The following is a 20,436-nucleotide window of genomic DNA, read 5'->3' as shown; positions in this document are numbered from 1 at the left end:
TTTGGGCAGCTTACTTTACTCTGCCTCCCTGATGAACATATTTGACTCTAACAGTTTTGCTAATTTGGCAAGGGCTGGGGAAATTCGAATCCTGTTCTTTAATGTTCTAGTCATCCCTCCCATCTAGGAACTTAATGAGCTTGCTCTCTGCTCCTTTAAGCAGGTCACTGATGAAAATGTTAAACAGAACTAAGCCTCAGAAATGTGCATACCAATGCCATCTTGAGTTCAGGGACTTTTCCAGCCCAGTTGCACAGTGAATTTGGTACCTTTACAACAGTTTGCATAAATGAATAATGCATAGAACAGTAACTGTGCCTTATAACAGCTTATGAATGCTCATTAGTTTTTCTTATTATTAGCAGTTGTTCTAAAGAATGAGAATTATTTAAAAAATTTTTTCCACCTGAGAAGATCCACAAGTCAGACATAAGCTAAATGGATTTAGCTTGACCACTGAGAGGCTGCTGTTATGAGATTAAGGAAGAAGGTAACAATCCCAAATCTAGAAGTTGACTCTAAGTCAGCTTGGCATTTAGATGGTGAGGAGGGGTGGCTTAAGGAGAAAGATGAATTTTCCTGGCTTCTAGTGTGTGTGTGTGTGTGTGTGTGTGTGTGTGCGTGTGTGTGTGTGTGTGCGTGTGTGTGTGTGTGTGTGTGTGTGTGGTGAGGGGAATGGGAAGGGAGTCTAAACAAGCTACAATTGTTAGCTGTCTTGGAAGGTGTTATCCAAAGAAGGATGTTTAAATAGCTCGGGTGATTTGATCTTGTCAAACTTTTGAGCTGAGAGAGCATATTTTGGGGAGAGATGGGGAAAGTTCAGTCAGAATTCAGAGAGAGCCTCACACATTTGGAAAAAAGCCTTCAGAAACAGTGGCTGGCTTCCAGCTGCTCAGATCCTTCCTAAGGAGAACATGCGAGCAGATGCCTTGTCAGGACAGGGATGCCGTCTTTCTGTCTTGAGAAAACTCATTTTTATTGGCTCATTTGTATGGGGTGGGGTGGGCAGGACTACAAAGTCCGCTCTATCTTGAGAGCTCTTCATGATCCCCTGTGTCACCTTCCCACTGTGTCTTTGGGGATCATCCGTACTGTCACTCATCACGAACTCACTGTCCCATGGAGACACTGCCTCCTGCTTCAACATCACCTTCAGCAGCCAATTTACATTCTACGCCATTTTATTTTGTTCTCAGCAATAACAATCAACTTCAGCATTGAATTTGGATGGATGAGGGCCACAGTGGGAGCTGTGCACATCATACCTATAAGATGTATTGGAAAGGAGATATTTTAAACTTGAACATCTAGGGAAGAAGAATTTATTTTTATGGTTTGCATAAACTCGGTGTCCCATAATTCGGGAAACATACAAGTGGAGGATGAGCATAACCATGGCAACCCCACGCAGACTGTGAAAGGGTCCTGGCCTCTTGCTGCTCTGTGAGAAATAAAATGTCGGCACAAGTCAGCAAGCTGGCATTTCATGAAGACAAAATGTCACAATTACCGGGTGAGACTGGCCGCCCTGGCCATGCTCGCTGTCTGAAGAGACCAGGTCTCCCTATGGTATCCATGCTGGTATCAAACTCCTGATCCCAAGTGATCCTTCTGCCTTGGCTTCCCAAAGTGCTGAGATTACAGGGAAGTTACTTGGCCACTGGATAAAGATACTTGTGAAGAAACTGGACTTCCAGCTTCCAGGTTATGTATCTCAGTATTCTAGCAGAAAAGCATGAATTTAAGATGGGGTCTCACTGTGTTGCCCTGGTGGTTTTGAACTCCTGACCTCAAGCAATCCTCCTGCCTCAGGCTACCAAAGCCCTGGTATTACAGGCCAGTCCTTGGAGAGACCAGGAAATCCAGAGTTTTCTCCAAGAATGGGGATTCCTAAGAAGTGAGTTTCACCTTGAATCAAGAAAGGAGAATCATATACTGTCAAAGGCAATTGCCTGGAGCATCAACAACAGGGGAACAAAGAAGAGCTGGGCTTGACAGGATCATGGTGGTTCTCTCTCCCACCCAAAACCTACCACTACCTCAAGACCCCCTCAAGATGGTGACCTGTCTTGGTTTCAACACTTTAAACAGGAAAACACTGGGAAGATGCATACTTCTCCATTCTGTATCAGACATGTCTTAGAGGAAACCCATATATCTGAATGACCAAAGAAAAGTATGAGAAAAATGCGAAATCTGTGCCAGGCCATTCACAATGTTTTGCTGGTGCCCTGGGGCCCACATGCATTTCAAGAAAAATAAAGTATGTCGAACCTGCAGAAGACTGAAGTATGTCTGTCAGACCTGCCTCTTAGACCTGGAGCATGGCCTGCCCACCTAGGTTTGTGATGCTGAGTTGTCTTTAAAAGAGGACATGCTGGCCAGGTGTGGTGGCTCATGCCTGTAATCCCAGCACTTTGGGAGGCTGAGGCGGGCGGATCACAAGGTCAGGAGATCGAGAGCAGCCTGGCTAACACGATGAAACCCCGTCTCTACTAAAAATACAAAAAATTAGCTGGGCGTGCTGGTGGGTGCCTGTAGTCCCAGCTACTCAGGAGGCTGAGGCAGAAGAATGGCGTGAACCTGGGAGGTGGAGCTTGCAGTGAGCTGAGATTGTGTCACTGCACTCCAGCCTGGGCGACAGAGCGAGACTCCATCTCAAAAAAAAAAAAAAAGTGACATGCCAAAGTCATGAAGATGTCAGAGAAGAGAAGAGTACTACATGCAGAATGTGGAGAGAGGGATTTCTAACTCTAATGGAAGACAGCCAGTTGGCCTGCTGGGGAAAGCCACATCCACCAGTGACATGCTAGACAAACTGGCCTGGACCATACCCTATTACTTAAAGAATAAGCCCCACATTTGCTCCTTCTGGGTAAAGGGAGAGGGTAAGAGAGAAGAGGAGTTTTGATAGAGACATGAGAAGCCTACAGGTCCACATGATTCCCTTGCTGATCAGATATTAAAGACTGATATTATACAGTCAATGACCCTGTAGCAGATAAGCTTCTATAGTAGGCTTCAGCCACGCCTCATCTGGAACTCCCAGAGGACAAGACTATCCCCACACTAGATGCTGGTGATCTGGGTGATACCATTACTGAGACAGATCTTAAGAAATAATCTCTACCTATTTAGAGAGATCTGGACAATCCCTGTTGTGCAGAGACAACGGTGTGCTTTCATCCAGGCTTCCACAGGGCAGGCTGCACAAGTGGCTGCAGAGAAGTCCTTTAATAAGTTGATCGTCAATGGCTGCAGACTAAGTGTAAAATGGGGAAGATCCCAGGCAGCCAGAGGAAAGGAAAATGACAGAACCCCAGACCTGGGGATCCAGCTAGAGCTGATTCCAGTACTGCCGGGAGCTCTTCCTCCTTCTGCAGCAGCAGATGCATCTGCCAATGACTTCAACCTACCTCCAAGTGCTCCTACAGCTGTGGTGAACATTGCCTGGCCATGTTCAACTGCTATTGCCCTGTCCCTACCCCTGCTAGTCCTCTGCCCCTACCTCTAGGATTTGAGACACACATGTTCCACTCAATGGGACCACCTTCCCCTTTCAAGAGGACTCCAGGATGCATCCACTGTCTTTCTCAGGACCCTTAGAGATGGAGCTCATGCCAGAAAACACAGCAGGCCCTAGCACATTATCACACCCCTGGCTGTATGAAAGAAAGGACACTTAAACATCCCAATCAATGAATCTTGGAAAAAGTATTTTTTTTTCTTCCTTTATGGTTTCCATGGTATCTGAATGTGTTCAGATGTGGGCAGGTGAGAAACAATGGCCATGCTTTTCTACACGTATTCAAAGGATTGATGGACCTCAAATAAGCTGCCATTAAAACATCTGGCTACTAATATCACATGACAAGTAAAATCTAATGCCTGTCTTCTTCATTTCTGTGGATGACAAGAAACTGGGAGAATTGCAATACACAACAGAATTACCAACCCAATCATATGTTCACTTTGTCTCTATTTATGGGGGGAAAAATTGACCTGCAGGAAAAAACCTTTTGAACATGTTTATGTCCACCGGGTATATTGTATTTTATAATCTCCAAAAGGTTACTAGTACTAATTTTTGTAGTGGCATAAGTGTGATTTAACTGTTTTAAATTCACATTATCAGAAGGACAAATAGAACCCAGTACTCATCACAGCCCAGATCTTTTCTTTCCTCTTTTTTTCTCATTTATTACCAAAGAAATTTAATAATTCACTATCTAAAAAAGACAAAAATGAAATGTCTTTGTATTCCATTAAAAAAAAGAGGAACATACTAGCTAAAAATGCTTCTAACTTGTTTTTTTTTTCCTAATTTTATTATTCTTCTCACATGTTTATTTTTCTTTTGGGGGAGACAGAAGAAACTCAATGTCTTCAGGATAGCCTTTTATCATAGAATGTCTATACCTGCCACAATTGGCCATGAAGTAGACACTATGTTTAGGCAGAATCGACCCTCCGCAAAACTGGTGGTGAGGGGGTAATTTTAGGGTGCTCTTATCTTATCTTATCTTTGGCTATCTCATTCAAGCTTCTAGGACTTTCATTCATACCCCATGCAAGCCAGACTCCCCCCTACCACTCGCTATTGAAACCTATCTGTCCTGTGTCCTGTTACTGCAAGAACCTACCAGGTAACTGGCTAGGATGATAGACGAATGGGCATGGCAAATATGTGCTCTTGGGAGACTCCTAGGCTCTCACCTCTCTCACTCTCTTCTCAAGTGTTCTAGACTCCTTAGGTTCCTTCCACTTTGACTCTCTTAGGCTACATCTGCAAATCTTCCATAAAACATTACCCATTTGATTGTAGTTTAGCATACCCTGGATACTTGCTTCTCCCAGACAATCTCAACCTTTTGGCCCAGTCACCTTCTCTGGTCTAATCATCTATATCTTATGCTGTACCAAACTAGGGGCTCCATTCACCTTCCCAGGATTCAGCTTGGCCAATATCTCCCACTCTTAGGCCAAGTATTAGACCAAAGTCATGCTCCAGCCATACTTCATAGAACTTCCAGCTCCAGCCACTCTCCAATCTCAATCAACAACAGAAATCTAAAGTTCTAAGCTCCATACTGTTTTCATTAATCACTCATTGGCTTAAAAAATTAGTACGTTAGAAAATATAACATTTGTACACGTTATGCTCACCCTCCACTTGCATGCTAATATATGTGTGTGTATAAATTATTATTCATTATTATTATGTACTAGTGCATGAATGTATTAGTGCATTTTCATACTGCTATGAAGAAATACCCGAGACTGGGTAATTTAAAAGAAAAAGAGGTTTGGCCAGGTGCGGTGGCTCAAGCCTGTAATCCCAGCACTTTGGGAGGCTGAGGCCGGTGGATCACCTGAGGTCGGGAGTTTGAGACCAGCCTGACCAACATGGAGAAACTCTGTCTCTATTAAAAATACAAAATTAGCCAGGCATGCATGCCTGTAATCCCAGCTACTTGGGAGGTTGAGGCAGGAGAATCGCTTGAACCCAGGAGGCGGAGGTTGCAGTGAGCTGAGATCGCGCCATTGCACTCCAGCCTGGGCAAGAAGAGCAAAACTCTGCCTCAAAAAAAAAAAAAAAAAAAAGACAAAAAAAAAAGGTTTAATGGACTCACAGTTCCATGTGGCTGAGGAGGCCTCACAATCATGGTGAAAGGTGAAGGAGGAGCAAAGACACGTCTTACATGGTGTCAGGCAAGAGAGTGTGTGTGGGGTATCTGTTCTTTATAAAACCATCAGATCTCATGAAACTTATTCACTATCATGAGAACAGCACGGGAAAAACCTGCCCCCATGATTCAATTACCTCCCACCGGGTCCCTCCCTTGACATGTGGGGATTATGGGAGCTACGATTCAAGATGAGATTTGGGTGAGGACACAGCCAAACCATATCAATGAATATTTTACATACATTAAAAAGATGTGCTAGAGTAGAAAATTTAAGATTTAACAGGTTAACATAAAAATCATGAACATAAGTTCTTTTTTTTTTTTGCAGCCTAAATAATGCAATATGTGCAATGTACAATAAAGCAAAATGCAGTAAAATGAGATATGCCTGTTCATTTATAAAAGATGGGCTAATAGACATTGAAATTTTGTTTCTCAAGAGTATTTAATGACATAGAAACATTTCATGATAGGCAATGTAGAAAAGGATGATAACCCATATCTATGTATATGGTAGGTAGATACCTATCTGTGTGGATGGATGGATAGATAGATAGACAGACAGACAGAGATGGCTTTATTGAAAATCAGAAGGCAAAAAGCTCAAATATTAACAATAATCTTTGTCTGCTTTACGTGTACATATACATGTTTCCATGCTGTTAAAATAAATGTGTGTTACAGAATTGATTAAAACAAAAATGTTATTAAGGGAAAAAAAAAGCTCAGGTTCTGAGTTCTAGACATCATTTGGGTCATGTGTTTGAAAACAGCATCCTCCCACAGATCTCCCCTGAGGGAGCTTGTCATTTGGCTAAGCTCTTTACTTTTTTGTTCCTTTCTTTTCTGCCCACTCCTATTTTCTCATCTTCCCATTTTGTCTCCCGGCATTTCCTAATTCTACACCACCAGGACAGGACTGATGTTCTTCCGTGGGGTTTGGCTAAAATGGTGGCAGATGTTTGTATAATCTCCTTGAAAAAGATTCACTTTTAAAACGAATTGTTTTCCTGATACAATTTTGCAAAGGCGGCCAATGAATAGGAGATGGGGTTATTCTTGGCTCTCCTGAGACTCGTGGCTTTCACTGGGGCCAAGCATTCTTAAACAAGTCCCTATATGAGCACCTGCAACCTTGTTGGAGTAGCAGCAGAATGTCCACCCCTGTTGAGATGTCCTACTGCTCCCTTTGAGGGGAAAGACAGCATTATAAGCAGCCAATACTTGAATTGTTTTGAGAGATAATTAAGTAAATTGTCAATGATGCATATTCTCCCAGGTAAATATATACTTACTTACTGACAATGCTGTACAAATTTGCCAGAGAGTCACTGACATTTTTCAGTCCACCCGAAGATAATGAACTGGGTAAAACATTTATATTCCCAAAGAATGCAACTAATTATAAGCCCCAAATAACACTAAAAAGTACATAATTCAAATAGGTCTTGCACTTAGAATTGCCTCAAATAATTAACACTCGAATACAAAATGGATCCTCTGACAGTTTTGCCAAAGCTGATTTTTCTGGAAGGTTCAATGGTGCTGGGATACAAAGTATTTGGTTGGGGGTTTGCTAGTGATTTTCAATCATGTTGTTCTCATCGGTGCCCAGGGATAATGAATAAATGTTTGAATTGGCAGTAATGCAAATGGTGCAGCTGACAGTGGGGCTCAACTCCCTGGAGGGACACGGTGGTAGAAGAGACTGGAATAAGTAATTGAAATTATTGTCTACAAATGTTGGCTAAAGAGGGTACAGTCTTCTATTGGACTCTAGTCTTTATCAAGTTCTCTAATTCCAGTAACGGGATATCATAATAGGCAAGCTGTTTGTGGATTTCCATGCTTCTCTAGACTGACTAGCAGGTAGAAGTGATGGATGAAAATATGCAGCAATTCCTATAGGGATCGCTCACTAACGCTGTACATTCATTCATGTATTCATTTATTCTGAAGCCTTCATTTTTTGGGAGGAAGACATAATAAAAAGAAAAAATTAGATTATTATTATTATTGTTTTTGAGACGGAGTCTCACTCTGTCGCCCAGGCTGGAGTGCAGTGGCATAATCTCACTGCAGCCTCCGGCTCCCAGATTCAAGTGATTCTCCTGCCTTAGACCCCCGAGTAGCTGGGACTACAGGTGTGTGCCACCACACCCACTAATTTTTTTGTATTTTTCTTAGAGACAGGATTTCACCATGTTGGCCAGGTTGGTCTCGAACTCCTGACCTCAGGTGATCCACCCGCCTTGGCCTCCCCAAATGCTGGGATTATAGGAGTCAGCCACTGCATCCAGCCTAGATAATTATTAGAATGAAAACAAAGCATAAATTTTTGTTCAATAAATGCGTGAAGCAAACAGTAAAACACAAGCTTCATGAAGACAGGTTGTTCTGTTTTGTTTTCCTGTGTCTCCAGTGCCAAGAACAGCTGGTATATAGCAGATGCTCCAGAAATATGCATTGGATGAAGAAAACACATAAGTAAGTACGTAAATTCAGATAAAGGGTTAGAGAGTGATGAGACTGGGGTGGAGAGGAGAGGCCCTAATTTAGATGGGGTAGTGAGGCAGTGTCTTTCAAGAATTGACATCTGAGTAGAGATTCGAATGATAACAAAGAGCTAGCATGGGAGGTTCTGAGGGTAGGTGTTCCAGACAGAGGCCAGGGAAAGCTTATCCCCTTCAAGGAGCATCAAGAAGGCCAGTGGGGCTGGAAGAGATGGAGAGAAAGAGAGAGAGTCAGGAGGTGATGCCAGGGTCATAGGCAGGTCAAGATCATATAGGATCTTATAGGCCAGGGTAGGAGGTTTACATTCTAATCGAAGAGTAATGGGGAGGCATGAGAAGCTTCAGGAAAATGACCTATGTGATCTGATTTACTTAAAATGATGACTGTGTCTACTGTGTGGTTATGGCTTATTTAACTGCAGAAATAGATACATCTATTAAATCTTGCTCAACTAGATTCTATGTAACACACTCAAGAAATTTCTATTTTATTTTATTTTATTTATTTATTTAGGAATATCCTAGAGGAGAAATGATTAGGGATAAACTAACACTGTGGGTACAGTAACAGCAAAACTCAGATTTGAGAGAAAGTAAAGAAATAAAATTGAGAATATTAAATGATAAGATGTGTGGGGTGAGGGAATGGGATTACTCCCTGGCCTTGCCCAAGCACCTGGATGGATGGGAGAAGAGGAGCACCCAGTAGTGAAGTGGACTTAGAAGTAATAAACAGTTAATTGATCCCACACTACAGTCCATCCACTGCTTTGGATACTATAAGGAGTACAGATGAGAAAGGCAGTTCCTACCTCAAGGAATTTGCAAATTGGTGAAGGGACAGTAATTAACAAAGCTAATTAGAGAGAAACCACAGTGTGGCGAATGATAGAATGGAGAAACCTCTAATCTAGTGTACCACAGAAATATTTTTTCAGGCTGAAAGCAGCCAAGTTATGATTCTCTCTCTTCTCTCTTCCCACTTAATTAGGATTTTATCAGCCAGGCACAGTGGCTAACGCCTGCAATCCCAACACTTTGGGAGGCCGAGGCAGGTGGCTCACTTGAGATCAGGAGTTTGAGACCAGCCTGGCCAACAAGGTGAAACTCTCTCTCTACTAAGAATACAAAATTAGCCAAGTGTGGTGGTGCATGCCTGTAATCCTAGCTACTCAGGAGGCTGAGGCAGGAGAATCACTTGAACCTGAGAGGCAGAGGTTGCAGTGAGCCAAGATCATGCCACTGTACTCCAGCCTGGGTGACAGAAAGAGACTCCATCTGAAAAACAAACAAACAACAAAAAAACCCCCAAAAACCAAAGAAGCAAACAAACAAAAAATAATCTTTTATTTATCTTGCTTAATGGGCAAACTCAGAGCATTCTTATTATAGTTAGGGTTGTCAGATAAAATGCAGGGCTGCGATAAGAACACATGGATTGCAGTCTTAGTGAAGGATGGATGAAAAATAAATTTTTCAGGAGGAAGAGACAGGAAAAAATTATCTTGGTCTCATCCTTAGCATTGACCCTCCGAACCTCATGTTAAAATTTTATCTCCTCCCATTCAAATAGGTATAAAAACAATATTTTTAAAAAAAAGGATAAATTTTTTTTTTAATCTCCAATGTCAGAGGTAGGGCCTAATGGGAGGTGTTTGGGTCATGTGGGTGGGTCATTCATGCATGGGGTGGTGCTGTCCTCTTGGGAAGGAGTGAGTTCTTGCTTTACTAATTCCCGTGAGAGTTCCTATGAGAGCTGCTTATTTAAAAGAGCCTGGCGCCTCCCCTCCCCTTGTTTCTCCCCCTTCCACCATGAGTGGAAGCAGCCTGGAGCCCTCACTAGAAGCAGATGCCGGAGCCATGCTCTTGTACAGCCTGCAGAAGCATGAGCCAGATAAACCTCTATTCTTTCTACATTTCCTGGCCTCGGGTACTCTTTTATAGCAATACAAATGGACTAAGACAGGTAGATACAACAAAATAAAACAACAAAAAAAACCCCTTTGAGAATGTGTAACCCTAAGCTAGATCTCACATAGGTTTATAGTCATAATTCATGTTACCTGTGTGTTCTAGAACATCTCAAAAGGAAAATTCAATTTCAAGTAGTTCCAGGTAAGTAATGCCTTAAGGCAATTGATAGAAGGAAATGCAAATCTTCTCTTAAAAAATATAATCTTAAACCAGACCTTACAGTATTTTCACGGGTAAATTTTCAAGGAAAATGGTCACAGTTTAAAAACATAGACCACATAAGGAAATCAGTCACCATGAGAGAAAGTCAGCAGAAATAACACCAGAATCAAACCCATAGAGACTACAGATCTTGAAAGTAGCTGGTACAAAATATAAAATAACAAATATTTAAAATTTTTAAAGAAATAAAAAGAACATCTTGAAAACATAAAATAACCAAGTGGTTTGTAAAACAACTACATATAACTTCTATAAGTGATAGACATAAAAATTAGAATCTAAAGCTCAGTGGATAGATTAAACAGTAGATTAGGCATAGCAGAAAAAGAATTAGGTAAACTCAAAGATAGGTGTAAAGAAAAGATAGAAGCTTCAACCCATAGAGACAATAAAAGCTAAAAAACAGGAAAGGGTGGTTAAGAAACGTGGAGGTTAAAATGAGATGGGCTAAAAAATGTCAAAGTTCCGAAAAGAGATAACTGAGAGAATGGGAAAGAGACAATATTTGATAACAATAAAATCCTTGAAAATTTTCCAGAATTGTTGAAAAAAAAAAAAAAAAAACCCCACCAATCTGGCTGGGCACAGTGGCTCATGCTGGCAATCCCAGCACTTTGCGAGGCCAAAGCAAGAGGCTTGCTTGAGCCTGGGAGTTTGAGACCAGCCTAGGCAATATAGCAAGACCCTGTCTCTACAAAAAAAAAGAAAAAAAAATTAAAAATTAGCCATGTATGATAGCATGCACCTGTAATCCCAGCTACTTGGGAGACTGAGGCAAGAGCTTCTCTGGAGCCCAGGAGTTCCAGGCTATAGTGAGCTATGATCACACCACTGCACTCCAGCCTGGGTGACAGAGATATACTGTCTGTAATGATAATAATAATATCAATAAATCCCCATGATTAATTTCAAGAAGCAGTACAAATATATATATATATATATATATAATATATATAAGTATTTTGTTAATCTATAAGAAGACTCATCACAGTGAAATTACAGAATAACCAAGAAAGCAAACAGCTGTTAGCCCAGGGAGAATGATAAAGAGACATAGTATATAAGAAGAAATACCTTGAGAAGGGGCATTGAAATTTGGTGGATGAAAGAAGGAGGCTATGAAGGAGACTAATTCCTAGTACAAGATTTAGCTCAGAGTTGGGGGAAAGAAGCAAGTAGAAAGATATCGCAATGAATGCTGTGTTTTCAATGTTGCTAAGAGGATTCTGAACAATTGGCTAAGAAAATAAAGTGATACCTAAATTTGAGCACATGTGTGTCTGTGTGTGGGGAGAATGTTCAAAGAATGGTTTCTTGAGGAAGCAAAAGCTTAGGTGAGACCTGAAAGATGAATTAGAGGGAGTGGTACAGAGAGAAGGCAGAAAAGGAAAGAAAGGCATTCATGTAGAGAGAGCTAAATTTACAGAGATGATTCCTTTAGTGAAAAGATTTATTCAGTTCCCCTTGAGGGAACTGTAGAGTGAGTGACAAGACCTCAAAATATAGCATAGTTGCCCCCGTCTTAAAAACATACAGGTTTTAAATAATAGGATGGGGAAAGTACCAAGGTGGATTGCAAAGAGTTTGAAGTAGCTAGAGTAAGAAGTAGAAATGCTTGGAGAAGCAAGAAGAGGCAGGAGAGGAAAGGCTGGACAGATCAGTGGCTGAAGATCAATGATAATGAAGAAGATTTTGTTTCATTCTTGGGAGTGTGAATTTTTTTTTTTTTTGAGATGGAGTCTCACTCTGTCACCAGGCTGGAGTGCAGTGGCATGATCTCAGCTCACTGCAATCTCTGCCTCCCACGTTCAAGCAATTCCTCTGCCTCAGCCTCCCAAGTAGCTAGGACTACAGGCACGCACCACCACGCCCAGCTAATTTTTTTGTATTTTAGTAGAGATAGGGTTTCACGATATTGGCCAGGATGGTCTTGATCTCCTGACCTCGTGATCTGCCCCTCTCAGACTCCCAAAATGCTGGGATTACAGGCGTAAGCCACTGCACTGGGCTGGGAGTATGAACTTTATCCATAGCCATGGGAAGTCATTTTAGATTTGAAGGCAGTTGTCACCGTCAGGTTTACATTTTAGAAAGAAGGCCATTATTAGAGCAGAGAGTGGATTTTCGAGAACAGGAGAACAAAAGAAGACTGGAATCAGAGAGACTAGTTAGAAGACTGATGTGGTATCTGGGGGAATGATGTCTGTGGCCTGAACTAAAGTATAGTTGTTGAGATGGGTAGAAGTAGACAGAGCGAAAAATATTTAGGAAGTAGAAAAGACTTGTTCAACCATTGTGAGTTGAATTATGTCTTCCAAAATGATATGTCCAAACATTAATACCTACTCCCTATGAATGTGTACTCTATGTACACACTCATAGTACTCTAAGTACATAGTATACATAGTAATACTCATAGTACTCTAAGTACATAGTACACATTCAAGTACTCTATGTACTTGGCAATAGGGTCTTTGCAGATGTAATCGGTCACTAAGATGAGGTCACATTACATTAAGGTGGGCCCTAAGCTAAATCAAATGACTCATTTCTGTATAAACGTGAAGACACAGACACACAGACATAGAAGGGAGTAAGCCACGAGACTGTGGCAGAGATGAGAGTTATGCAGCTGCAAGATAAAGAATGCCAAGGACTGCCAGCAGCCACAAGGAGCCAGAAAGAGGCAAGAACGAATTTGCCCTCAGAGCCTCTAGAAGAAGCCAACCTTGCCAATTCCTTGATTTTGGACTTCCAGCCTCCAGAACTGTGAGAGAATACATTTCTGTTGTTGTAAGCCATCCATTTTTAATTTTTTCTTGTAGAAATGAGGTCTTGCTATGTTGCCCAGGCTGGTCTCGATCTTCTGGCTTCAGGTGATCCTCCTGCCCTGGCCTTCCAAAGTGCTGAGATTACAGGTGTCAGCCACCTTCCGGCCTAAGCCACTCATTTTATAGTACTTTGTGGCAGCAGCTCTGGGAAACTAAAATGTAACTTACATTTGGGGACACCATGTGTTCCTGCCTTGACCTTTAAAATATTCGAAAGAGAGCTGCTAGTTCTTTTCAATTCACCTACTTCTTTTTAGTGAAAAGAGGAATACTTTATCATGTGTGAATTGGTGAGTTTGGGAGAAGGAACTCATATGCCCAGATGAGCGAGATGGGAAGGTTAATGCAGAGGGGAGTGGTTAGGAAGTTTGCAGTTCAGAGATCTAATTCATATTTTCCCTTTTGGCCTTATAGGGAATAAAGCTGATGCTTTGATTTTTTTTTCTGTATAATCTCCTTTCTCCCTTAATGCTCATTTGATTCTGAATTGTGGGAGAGGTGTGATTATTACCTTTTTATTTATTTATTTCCTTTTTTTTTTTTTTTGAGATGGAGTCTCGCTCTGTCACCCAGAGTGGAGTGCAGTGGCGCAATCTCGGCTCACTGCAAGCTCCGCCTCCCGGGTTCATGCCATTCTCCTGCCTCAGCCGCCCCAGTAGCTGGGACTACAGGCGCCCGCCACCACGCCCGGCTAATTTTTTTTTTTTTTTGTATTTTTTAGTAGAGACGGGGTTTCACCATGTTAGCCAGGATGGCCTCGATCTCCTGACCTCGTGATCTGCCCGCCTCGGCCTCCCAAAGTGCTGGGATTACAAGCGTGAGCCACCACGCCTGGCCATTACCTTTTTATTTCAACGAAGCCCAAGGAAAGGGGGAGAAATGACAGGTTTCCTGGAATTTTGGCTTGAGCAGCTTAACAGTGCTGTATATGGATCCCTGGGACTCAGGAGTGGGATCTGGGGATGTGGGTGGAAGATGATAGCACACAGTGTGCACTTAATATGTTTGCTGACTTTAAAGTGGTCTAACTTCCTCATTTTAGGGGTGAGTAGACTGAGCCCCAAGAAACCTCAGTTACTTGCCCAAGATCACACAGAACAGGTGCAGGTTTGGGAACTTCTCTTCCTATGATTTTCAAGTGTTTTCCCTACTCCCCTATGAACTACCTTTATTTAAGATTACATATCCTTTAATAAAAATATTCACATACCCACTTTAAAAGACCATATTACACAGGCTTAGGATGCTGTTCAAGATCATTGACCTCTCTGCTGGTTAGCAAAAGTCCACATCACATTTTCAGCTAAAGAATGTCTCTCCAGGCTGCAGGCCTTGGGACACTTCAGCTGGGAACTTGTGCCAACAGTTTACTCAAATCGTTCAAGTAAGGGCTCTCCATCCCCCACAGAAGGGGTCCCCAGGATATTTAATCACTGCAGTTTTTATTTCAAGACCTTGCCTTGAATGTCCTCTATTCAGGATACTGTGCCAAGGCTGAACTGCCTGGAGCAAAACAGAACAATCCTTTGGAGATTGTGGGGGCCAGGCTGGAGAGCCAAAGAGAGTGGGCATTCAGTCCCACCAAAATCATATTTTTTATTACCTCTCCATTCAGACAGATAATGGAAGGTTTCAGCAAACACAACCTTCCATTTCCTGATTGCTTATGTACATTTCACATTCTCAGCATCCGAGGAAACTCTCCAAGTAAATATATTGCTGGAAAAAAGGAAAACCAAGACAACATACACTTATCTCCCTTGCTGCTCAAACAGAAACAAAACTGCTGAAAAACAAAACTTATTCTCCAACAGACATATTTTCTGATCATTAATTTTTGCCCGAATTGCTGGTTCATGTAAACAAACTAGGACTTGTGTAAACAAGTCCTGTTATCTGAAAAAAAAGAAGAAAGAAAGAAATCTAAGAGACATCCTGTGTGATTCATTTGGAAGAAAAAAAAAAGAGTTGCTCATATTTTTAAAAAAATATTTTGAAAGACTCTGCCTATTCATCATCAGGCATATTTTAAAGAAGTGATGTTTTCTTTTGTGTATCTTCAAGTCGCTATAGCAACTGGATCACTTTCTATTCATTAATCAGGAGGCACCAGCCAGAGAATCTATCCTTTCCCTCTAGGTTTGGAGCCTTGGCCTGTTGCTCTACCTTTTTAAAACTTCACAGATTTTGGAAATAGTTTTCTTCAAAAATGTTTCCCTTGATCTGAGAGTTTTGCTATGTTCCATGTGTTATTTATTGCTACACATTTTTGTCCTCTGTGTTATGTGATGGCTTCTATGGAATACTAGGTATGTTTTGGTTACTTCTCTTTACTTCTGTGCTTTTATTGCTTACAGCTATAGGAGGTTTAGCTGAATCTCCAGAGTTGTGCAGCAAATTATACAGAAGCGCTTCCACTTGTTCTTTCTTTTGTATACTGCCGGCTGGAAATGCTGTCTGGTTACAAATGGAGCTTTGTTTTCTTTAATACCCTTTTTAAGCTTCTCCTCCTTCTCAAAAGTCAGCAATCCATCTCAATTTTTACTAGTAACACTTGCACCTGCTGAAACTGTGATGAGTGATCAGTGCAATTCATAATCACTTGGTAGCCTGAGGAATATCGTGATCATCTTTCCTGGGTTGTATTCACTCCCCTGAACACTTAGATTGGATGTCAATTGCTGAATGGTTCTAAACATCACACAGAGGGAAGGAGAGACTTGAGAGTGCCAGGAGTCTAGAAGTGGTGGACTGGAATATACTTTGCAGAAATGATTTGTTCGGCCAGCACAAACAATGTTTAAACTATATTAAGGAAATCAAAAGATTTTTCATAAAAGTCTGAATTACCTCGAGTTCTGCATGCAGCAATTGGTTGGGGCTGAAGGGCAAATGATTCCTCTAGATGGGGATGTCCTGTTGGCCCACTTGACCGTGGTACCTGTCTGGCACTTGTAGATATGAATTTCACCCCTTTCCAAATTTTACAGATGAAGAAACTGAGACTAGAAATTTTTAGGGACTTGGCCAAAGCCAAACAGTAGGCAGTGGCAGCTTGAGGACTAAATCCAGTTTTACTGATCACTAGCCTGGTGCTTCTAGTTTTGTTTTTGTTTTTTGTTTCGTTTTGATTCTGAGACAGAGCCTTGCTCTGTCACCCAGACTGGAGTGCAGTGGGACGGTCACAGCACATTGCAGCCTTGACCTCCTGGGCTCAAGTGATCCTCCCTCCTCAGCCTCCCAAGTAAATAGGACTACAAGTGTGTACCACTACATCTGGCTAGTTTTTGTATTTTTTTGTAGAGATGGGGTGTCACTATGTTGCCCAAGCTGGTCTCAAACTCCTGGGCTCAAGCAATCTGTCCACCTCAGCCTCCCAAAGTGTTGGGATTATAGGCATGAGCCACTGCACCCAGCGCTTCTAGTTTTTGAAGATTAAAACTGTATCTTCTAGTTTCTCCTTATACTACAGACTGGGATATACACCAGGTAATGAGGAAATATGTTTTAGACTGATTATGACTGAGAACTATACAAATCCATGTGGGCCACCACCAGGCAACAAACAAAGCAACAACTCTTATCACCGTGGGCTTTAAAAAAACACTTGGTGTTATTTAGAAAAAGAAGTGAATTATGATTCAGGTATAGAGAAACGCATTACCAGCTGACAAGCACGTGTATGTGTGTATGTGTGGGGTGGGTGGGGAAGAAAAGAGAAAACACCCTTTCAGCTCATTCTGCTCCAAAAGTGGCAGCTTTTCAGGATTTTTCAAAGGCAATCGGAGAGCAAGGAATTATGAAAAAGGTGAAAGAAACTTAGAAGCAGCACTATGAACACAAAGCCGATTTGTCTAGAGAAGCTAGTGAAAGACAAAACATATTTTTACATTATTTGCTGTCCCATCAGTTAATGGCAGATGTCTTAGTCTGTGGCACAAGTCAGCCTATCCACCTCTCCAGTCCCACGTTAGAACATTTTGAAGGAAGGCAGATCCACAAATGTGTGTGTGTGTGTACCAACAAGCATGTGTGTGAGTTTTGGGAGGGTAGGCAGTGCATTACTGAATAAAAAGACAATGCTCTTCAATTTTGGGAGACTTTTCTCCTTGTATCCATTCTTAAAGAGAACAAAAATTTATAAATAAATCCTTGTTGTTTTGATGCCACAGTAAATTAAGAGAAAAAGTTGGCCGTAAGTGAAGACACAGACTGTGGTCATACTTCGTCTAAATGGTTCATGGGGAAACAAAGCCATTATAATAATAAAAATAAAAGCTTAGCACCTGCCAATGGGGCAGGCCACCACTGAGATATTATGTCTTGCTCGGCTGGGAGGTACTCTGCTTTAGTGTCTACAATAGTCTTAACACAGAGCTTTGTGATAACGAAGAAAAGATTCCTGTGAACAGCCAAATACCCAGTCTCTACAAAGCCAAGCTCTTCTTCCTAATGAACCTCATGTGACCACTTTAACAACATTCCAGGGGCACTGAGGTCTGAAGACAAGAGGGATTTTGCAGTATGATTAAGTTTACACAATCACACATAAAGTAGAAAGCAGGCTAACAATTATCTGCTGAATGTGGAGAGAGCTTTGCCCCACCGTGAAATACCTTAAATTGGCCGCTTATCTAAGATATGATTCTTTTGGATAATTGCTGGCTTTCTCTCCCCTGCATTTCTACTTTTACGGGCCTGATTGTTTTATGAAACCTCTTCTATTTTCCTTCTCTCTGGCATGGGAACAGCCCAGAACCAGTTTGCAGGGTTTACTGAGAATAAGAGCTCCATTTTAGAAGGCTGGTGGCCCTTTAGCCTTGCACTGGGATGCCTCTCTCAGACACTGCAGATTCTGATTCCAAGGCCATTGTTCTTTGTGGCATTTCACAGCCCTCCAGGGGCCTTCATTCAGATTGGCAGGTGATAAGCTATTTTCAAGTCATGGGTAATCATAGTAATTCAGCATTTTTCCTTATTAGCACCTCTGAATGGGGAAGGTGCACCAAAACTGCTCATCTGTGCAGTCGATTTTTTTTTCCAGGTTTACAGCTTTTGTGCTCCAGATGGGCTATGTTGTTAGTCCAAAGGGACTCAATGAAAGAGCATCTACCAGTCTTTCTAATGGCCACAAATTACATGGATTACAACGCTCAGCATTGTTTCCTTTGCTTCCAGAGAAGCAACCGGCTGGTAGGAAAGCCATTGATACATCACTTCCAGTATCTTGAGGCTCTATTCAATGATAGATGCACAAGTGGCTGCTTAAGTCTGTGAGTGTTTATTCTTGGTGACGAGGCAATTTGCCAAAGCATTGATCAATTTTAGAAATCTTCAGTATTTCTAAGAAGTTTGGCACTGATGGAAGAGAGATGAGCTTGATCACAGAAGGCTCATAGATTTTGGCATGTGCATGGAGGGGAATAGGGCTCAGTTTCCATAAAAACACCGCTGTGAACATCAACTTTTTTTATCAATGTTATGAAAGATGAAAGGGCTTATTTTGCAATGGGAATTAAATAGGCACACATTTAGAAACATCTGGAGACCCCTGTGATTGACCCAAGCTGCCGTGATCCCTCCTTTTGGCCCATTATTGCCAATTATGTCTACATATAGTAAGTACCATGTAATTATTTTTTACAATGGACTGTTTACTTCATTCATCTAGCTGTTTAGCTGACAGCTTTGCCACTTTTTTGAACAGATATATAGCCTACCAGGAATAATTTATCCTATTAGATGAATATTGCCAGGGACTATGCTAATGCTTCAGTATCTAAGAACTTAGCATGTAAAACCAGTGGATTACATGAAAATTGTACTTTCTTTAACCAGTGCTTACTTTTAATGCACCTAAAGGGAAGTTTGAAGAAGCTTTCTGTCTTTATACTAATTTTGAAAGCTCTACATTGTGAAAGTCTTAAAAATGGGCAGGCATAATAACATAGGTATCAGATGCAATTATAAATCAAAAGAAAAACTGTGGTTTAAATGGGCACCGAGAGCTAACATTTCCTTCTCTTTACAGGATTGCAAAGAGAATTGGGCAATTTTTAAAACTCTTTATTTGAAAATAACTTCAAAATTACAGAAAACTTGCAAGAATAAAATATTTGCCCTTTACCTAGAGTTCACCTATTGTTAACATTCTGCCACATTTGCTTTAGAAGGTGGTCACTCACTTGTTTTATATATTATACATACATTTTTTTGGAACTATTTGAAACTAAGATGCATACTTGTGGTCTTTTACCCATAAACATTTCAGTTTGTATTTCCTAAGAATAAGTATGTTCTGTCATGTAACCACAATAGAGTCATACTTCAGAAAGTTTCAACTCAGGAAATTTAATATTAATAAATACATTTATCTACTCTCCCACCTATATTCCAATTATTTCAATTGACCCAATAATGTTCAATAGAGATCTATTCTAGGATCATGCATTGCATTTAGTCATTTCATTTGTTTAGTTTCCTCTAATCTAGAACAATTTCTTGGCTCTTCTTTGACGTTGGTGATATTGATATTTTTAAAAGGCAATTTTTTTCACCTTTTTTCAACTTTTATTTTCAATTCAGGTGGTATATGTGCAGATTTGTTACCTGAGTATATTGAGTGACACTGTGGTTTAGGGTATAACTGATACTGAACTTAGTACCCATTAGTTAGTTTTTCAACCCTCCTCCCCCTCCCTCCCTTTCCTCTTCATTAGTCCCCATTTTCTATTGCTGTCATCTTTATGTCCATGAGTACCCCATGTTTAGTTCCCATTTATAAATGAGAACAGGCAGTATTTGGTTTTCTATTCCTGTGTTAATTTGCTTACGATAATGGCCTCCGTCTGCATCCATGTTGCTACAAAGGACATAATTTTGTTCTTTTTTATGGCTGCATAGTATTCCATGGTATATATGTACCACATTTTCTTTATTCAGCCCACTATTGATCGACACCTAGGTTGATTCCATATGTTTGCTGTTGTGGATAGTGCTCTGATAAACATAGGAGTGCAGGTGTCTTTTTGTCAGAAGGATTTCTTTTCTTTTGGGTATATATAAATATACTGGATATATTTGGGTATATACCCAGTAATGGGATTGTTGGGTCAAACAGTAGTTCTGTTTTAAGATCTTTGAGAAATCTCCAAAGTGCCTTCCACAGTGGCTGAACTACTCTACATTCACACCAACAGGGTATAA

The 20,436-nt window shown here is 41.0% G+C and overlaps 1 protein-coding gene and 1 pseudogene across 2 annotated transcripts in view; one reads left to right on the top strand and one right to left on the bottom strand.

The window, feature by feature from the left end:
• PCSK5 (proprotein convertase subtilisin/kexin type 5) overlaps positions 1–20,436 on the bottom strand; it is a 465,201-nt gene that overhangs the window by 69,275 nt on the left and 375,490 nt on the right. The gene's annotated exons all lie outside the window — the stretch shown is intronic.
• Positions 2,057–3,643, top strand: LOC116475168 (pre-mRNA-splicing factor RBM22-like; annotated as a pseudogene).

The sequence above is a fragment of the Hylobates moloch genome, unplaced genomic scaffold, assembly GCF_009828535.3.
Source record: "Hylobates moloch isolate HMO894 unplaced genomic scaffold, HMol_V3 SCAFFOLD_10, whole genome shotgun sequence".
Classification (NCBI taxonomy): domain Eukaryota; kingdom Metazoa; phylum Chordata; class Mammalia; order Primates; family Hylobatidae; genus Hylobates; species Hylobates moloch.
Note: the sequence above shows the minus strand (reverse complement) of the source record. Positions and strands in the feature narration are given on the sequence as shown.